Genomic DNA, 6,065 nt, shown 5'->3' with positions numbered 1-6,065 from the left:
CTTTTATTTCAATTGTATAATAGAGATAACAATCATTTTTTTCAAAATATTCTTAATATGAAACTGTTAAATGTAAAGTTTTTTATTAAGAATAGACTGCATGTAAAACTATAAAATTATCTTACTAAAATGTTTATGAAGTTTGAGATTCACATGTTCCCACTTTATCTGAAAACTCGTCCATATGAATTTCAGACATGTTGGATGATACTAATCTTCAACTAATTGACAATCCAGTACCCTCAAATAACTGAACATTTCTCTCATTTTTTTTTTGTTCCTTAAACTCTTTTTTAAAAATATTTTATTTGTTTTTATTTTATGTGTATTACTGTATTGCTTGCATGTGTGTAGTAAGTACACCCATGCCATGCAGTGCCCGTGGAGATCAGAAGGGAGATCAGAAAAGGGTGTTGGATCCCAAGAACTGAAGTTACAGACAGTTGTTAGCAGCCATGTGAGCACTGGCAACTGAACCCGGGTACTCTGCAAGAGCAGTCAGTGCTCTTAACCACTGAGCCATCTCTCCAGTCCTGTATAATTAAATTAAATTTTTTTTTTTTTTTGGTCTTCTGGAGACAAGGTTTCCCTGTAGCCCCAGCTGTCCTGGAACTCACTATGTAGACCAGGCTGGCTTTGAACTCACACAGATCCACCTGATTCTGCCTCCTGAGTGCTGGGATTAAAGGCATGTGCCACCATGCCTGGCTGAATTCAATATTTTTAATAGTTTCTGATATATCATGTTTCACTTGATATATTCCTAGATGATAAAATACTAATTTTGTTTAAATTAAGTTATAAATAATTTTGTTCTTTCTTTTCATTAATCATGTTTTTTTTTTTTTTCTTTCAGGGAGGCTATGGAGACCCTAGTAGATGGACTTGAACCCATGCCTGGTTTACAAAGGGAAGGGTTAACACAGCAAGGAAACGTTTCCTCAATGCTTTCAAGCAGAGACACAGTCAAGCAGACTTTGACTTTTCCTCACAAGGTAGAACTGGTAAAGGAAAGACTAAAGGAGCCAGGGACACCTTCCAAACCCCAAGTGACCCCTGAGAACCAGAGGTCCTTGCATTCAACTGAAATGCAATGAAAAGGAAAATTAATTTGGGCCAAGTGCAACGTTTAAAAACACCCAACTGGAAAGCATAACCAAAAATTAAACTGTTTATCTTTAAGAGTCCAAGGGATTAATTACTTCCCAGCCATTAGACTTAAGTTCTTAATAAAAATTGCTACTTAAATGTTAAGACTTCAAATCTTGGCTTAATGCAACATTGCAATGCCTACCTGCAGCCAAGAGAAATAAGCCCACTATATGCTTTATCAATTGTCTTCAAAGACTCTTACAGAATCTCTTTACTACAGTAGCCCACATAACTGCCCAAGCCTCCACCTCAAGTTCAAGACAATGGTCCTGCTCCACACCACCAAGAGACTCCATTATGCCCCTCTTCTGATGGACCCTGAAACCCCCAGCACCACAACAACCCCTCCTCAGCAAAAAGCAGTCGGGATGATTTAAGGCACCCCCCTCTTCCCAATCTATTCCACTTCAGGGTATGGAATAAAGGGAGACTGCACAAAACCCCCCTATCCAGTCATAAACCACCACTCCCACTGACAAGGGCCTTATCAGAGCATTGTTAAAAACTATGGCCCCAAAGAATATACTACCCCTAGCCATAAAGTAACTCCTGTTTTGAAAATAGGCCCTTCAGCCTTTATCAGGCCCTAGGCCCTTTATAATACCAAGTCATATAACTTGCCTGCCACTTGAATCAGTGTGGTTGCTGTGCTGATTCCCCCTAGGTAGCTAGCTACCTTCCCTCATTGACTAATAAAAGGTCAATCTAGATCATGGAGGTTGGTTTCTTCCTTTTGCTACCTGGGTCTCTTTCCATTCCTATCTTACACCTTTACTTTTAAAAAATTGTGCTTGTTCCTTTAAAAAATCCTACATTACTTTATGACTTTAAAAAAATGTTTAAAATGTGACCTACATATAGAACATTGCAAAGGGCTAAAAAACATGTGAAAATATTACAACCTAAAAAATTCATGTCCCAAATGTTTTACATGAGTGATTGCCTTTGCTTTCATTTGAGAAACTTTTAGGTGACTTTGTAATGCTCTTTGAAGAGTCTAGAAATAAAAGTTTTTGCCTAATTTTTTTTTTAAAAGCTACAGATCAAATGATCCTGCAACTTCATGTAAATGCCACATGATACAAGACTGTACTGAGCCATTAAGACATAAATGACTGAGAAAGCAGAGCCATGCTAGAAGGTGTGACACTTTACCTGACATTTAAAATCCAGTCATCAGTACAATCTTCATCACAAACACATGTAAAGTAGGGGTGCCTTCTGTAAACTCTTACAAGTAGTTTATGTGGTCCGGAACATTTGAAGAAATACTGATGTGACTGTTTTGTGTGTATATTGTATTTGTGTGGGTGTGTGCCTGTGTGCAGCTGCAGGGGAAACCAGAAGTCAATGCTGGATGTCTTCTTCAGTCACTCTTCCCATGGTCTCTCACTGAAACTGGGGTTTACTCATTAGGTTAAACAGGCTGGCCGGGAAGCCCTAGGGTTTCTCCTGGCAAGCACTTTACACACTGAGCTATCTCCCCAGCCCAGAATAACTGTTTTTTATCTCAGTCCTATGCCTCACAATAACTCTTTAACATAACAACAGAAGCCCTTCCCTTCCTCAGACACCTGAAAACTTGCACAATTGATTTTAAGAGGCACACTGCCTTCTCATTAAATACATCTAAATTGGGAGGCTTCCAAAACACATTTTTCTAAGTAGTAAAATGATGTGCTTTACAAACCATAGATTTGTACCACAGATTCAGTGACACATCCTATCAAGTTCTCTGAAGGCCCAAGGACAGTGTTACCCTCATTGTGGCTGTCAGCATCACCTTTTAACAAGCAAATTCCTGAGCCAACTGCAGAACTGCAAAATCAGAATCTTCAGGGTAGGGGTGAATGAAATTCCTACATGTTTAATAAGCTCCAAGTGATCCTCTCCCAGGGTTAGAGATGAGAACTTTAGAGTTACAACATGCCAATCCACACAGAGAAAGCATACAGAAAAATAAAAACTAAGACAGAGCTAAAACAAAGAGTCCCCACCCCCAAGAACAATTCACATAGTAGGATTTTCCATGTTTTTCTGAACAAGGAATAAGACTGTCCCTGGGCCAGGTCTGTGGTGTAGAAGATGGAGAGGCAGAGCTTGAGTGAATCTGGAGACTGTGGGGAGGAATGGAAGAACCATTTGCAGTGGTTAAAACAGAGTCTTTGATTTTAAATTATGCAAATATTTTCTTGCAGTTCTTTTCTATAAAGCAGGATTTTGCTTAGAAAGCTAATACTCTCTTGAAGAAATAAAATGGTGATTAGAGTTCTAGAATCCAGATCACAAGCATACCAAAAGAGGACAGAGTCCTACAAATTAATATTTAGTTTTTTCTACTATTTTAGAATTCTACAACTCTTTAAACAGCTGATCCTTAGCCTATACCATCCAGGGAAAGCACAGACAGAAACAAATATCAAGATGACAAGGGAACAGCAAGATGGTTCAAAAGGAAACGGTGCTTGCTACCAAACCTGACCACTTGAGTTCAATTCTAAACACATGCTTAGAAGGAGAAAACCAACTCCCACAAGTTGTTCCCTGACCTCAACTCCTGTGACATGGTACATAACCTCCCCCCAACCCCCACACAAGAAGGAACAAAATAAATTAACTTTTAAAAGAATGATAAAAATTTTTTAAAATTTTTTTACTTATACAAGGATGGATAAAATAGGATACTGAAGTCCTCTTACAGACTGCTTTCAAAAACATTATTAAATGAAGACAGAAATTTATACCCAGTGTATGTGTGATCTTCATCAACCATTAATTGACACCGTACCAGATGAGAAGCTACAGGTACTTAATCTCGATATTTAAGAATCGCCCACACACTGCCACTTCACTTACACTTTACCTAGTCTGCAAAACTCAAGTGCACTGAGGTTCACCAGATTCAGTCAGCCAAACCACCTGTAAGAAGTGGTAGAAATGACTGGTTCCATGTGCCCAAAACAGGAGAGCAGGTTACCAGTCACTGGCCAAATGCAGAAAGAAGCCTCAAAAGTAAAACTGTATCTGCTCTAACAGCTTTGCAAGCTCCACTTTCCACTGTGACCACTAACTGAAGGTAAGGAATGGTGCGGTTAGTTAGCACACCTATCTCTTAGCCAAACCTTAACAAGCCTGCTAGCACTCATGATGAAAATCAACTGGAACTCATTGCCAGAGATGCTCATCACTGTATGGGCTCCCAGAGCCACAACAATACAGCTACAGAACTCTTGTGGCCTGAGGAAACTTTTGTCTTGTCTTTTAATATATTTTTAAAATTTCTTCCTATAAAGAATGCTGGCTTTTATAAAAGTAAGTAGAGAAAACACTCTAAGAATCTGCGAGACAAAGCTCCTAATAACTTGTATAAAACTGGAGAAAAAAAATCTAGTAAACAGCCAGAGAAAGGCTTGAAAACTCCAGGAACTAGGACACAGGCAGAAGCAGACAGGCCAACCCTGCCAATTTCCTGTCTAAGGACATCAGGTAAGTTATTAGCTTCATTTTCTAACTTGAATGGAGATTTCTCTCTCTGTACTTTGTAAAGCACTGTGTAGGTAACAATTTTCTCCAAAGACTTAGAAAATGTATAGAAAATCACTAGCCCTCAAGGAATGCACCAAAGGGATCTGCCAGTTCCATCGATGCATGCTTTAACATCTCAGGAAATGCCTATTTGAATCTGTAAAATTGGGAAAGTAGATAAAAGAACCTGTTCAGAGAGTTGTGAGAAAAAATAAGCCCGTGAAAGTAGTGGGCATCTTTAAGACAGAAAAGCAGCACTATTTAGTGACGTTTTATCCATATATTTCCGCCCAAAAGGAAACAAAAAGTTCTATCACATAGCTCTGTATTATGGGAAATAATTTTTTAAGTTGAGAGAGATGACTCTCCACAAGTCACAGGCAGACACACCAATCTCCAACCGTCAGTCTGTCATTATTCGGGTATGGGCACTGCTAATCACGCATGCTACAGAACTATGAAAGGGGGGAGGGGGTACGAAGAAAAGGAACGAGCCACCTTCATCAAAGAAAACAAATGGTTTTCTTGGTATTCGTTTATAAAAACAGAAAGTAGATCCAGTCTGGCAGAAACAAACTTTACTAGTGAGTCAAGGTGGCCCTGCATAGAGGCAAGTCCAGCATGCAAGTCCATGCCCGCCTCCTGGAAAGCTGACCGCTACCGCGAGGTGCAGACGCCTGGTTCCCGTGCAGCCTGAGCCCGGCGGCCGCCACTCAGCGCCAGGTGTAGACGCGCGTGGCCGCGATGCTCGTCCCGGGTCCGGCCTCGCCCCCGCCCCACTCCGGCACCGCGGCCGCAGCCCCGGCCCCGCTCCCGCCGCGCCCCCGGGCCCCGCCGAGGATGCAGGGGATGCAGGGCAGCCGGCTGGGGTTCCGCTGTCCCCTCCACCGCTTCCCGGCCTCGCCACCTCCCTGCGCCTCACCCGTCTGCGGCCGTGCCGCCGTCAGTCCTGCCGGAGGCCGACGGGAGCCGCCGCCTCCCGCTCTCGCCTGGCTCGCTCCTGCTCCTCCCGCGGGCCCGCCGTCCGGCTCGCGCCTAGGAGGAAGCCAGCTCGCCCCGGCCTCCTCCCACGCTTCCCGCAGCCAATGGGCCCCGCCGCCGCAGCCAGCCGCGCACGCCCCCTGGCGGTGGAGGACCGAGCCGGCGCTCGCCGCGGGGAGGAAGGTCCGCAGCTGCCAGGATCCCCGGAACCCGCCCGCCTGCCGCGCGCCCCGCATTGCTCAATCTGGACTTGCCACGTGGGAGCTGCCGGGTCTGCGGCCTGTAGCTGGGTGACACCCGGGAGGAGGGAAGATATGTTACCGCCTCCGCCCCTCAGTCACACATGCAGAATCCCCAGCTTCAATACAGCAATTTGGAAATGACCAGCCCTATCCTACAGACCCATC

At 43.4% G+C, this 6,065-nt stretch overlaps 1 protein-coding gene across 1 annotated transcript in view; it reads right to left on the bottom strand.

Annotated features, from left to right (window-relative positions):
- The window catches only part of Fam3c (family with sequence similarity 3 member C), a 55,630-nt gene extending 49,875 nt beyond the window's left edge, over positions 1-5,755 (bottom strand). The window contains exon 1 of the mRNA XM_008828881.3: positions 5,600-5,755. The gene's annotated coding sequence lies outside the window, so the exon portion shown is untranslated. The remainder of the gene's footprint in view (positions 1-5,599) is intronic.
- Between the last annotated feature and the right edge of the window lie 310 nt (positions 5,756-6,065).

This window comes from Nannospalax galili, unplaced genomic scaffold (genome assembly GCF_000622305.1).
Source record: "Nannospalax galili isolate Female #2095 unplaced genomic scaffold, S.galili_v1.0 scaffold413, whole genome shotgun sequence".
NCBI lineage: Eukaryota > Metazoa > Chordata > Mammalia > Rodentia > Spalacidae > Nannospalax > Nannospalax galili.
The sequence above is the reverse complement of the archived record's forward strand: the minus strand, read 5'-3'. Positions and strand labels throughout refer to the sequence as shown.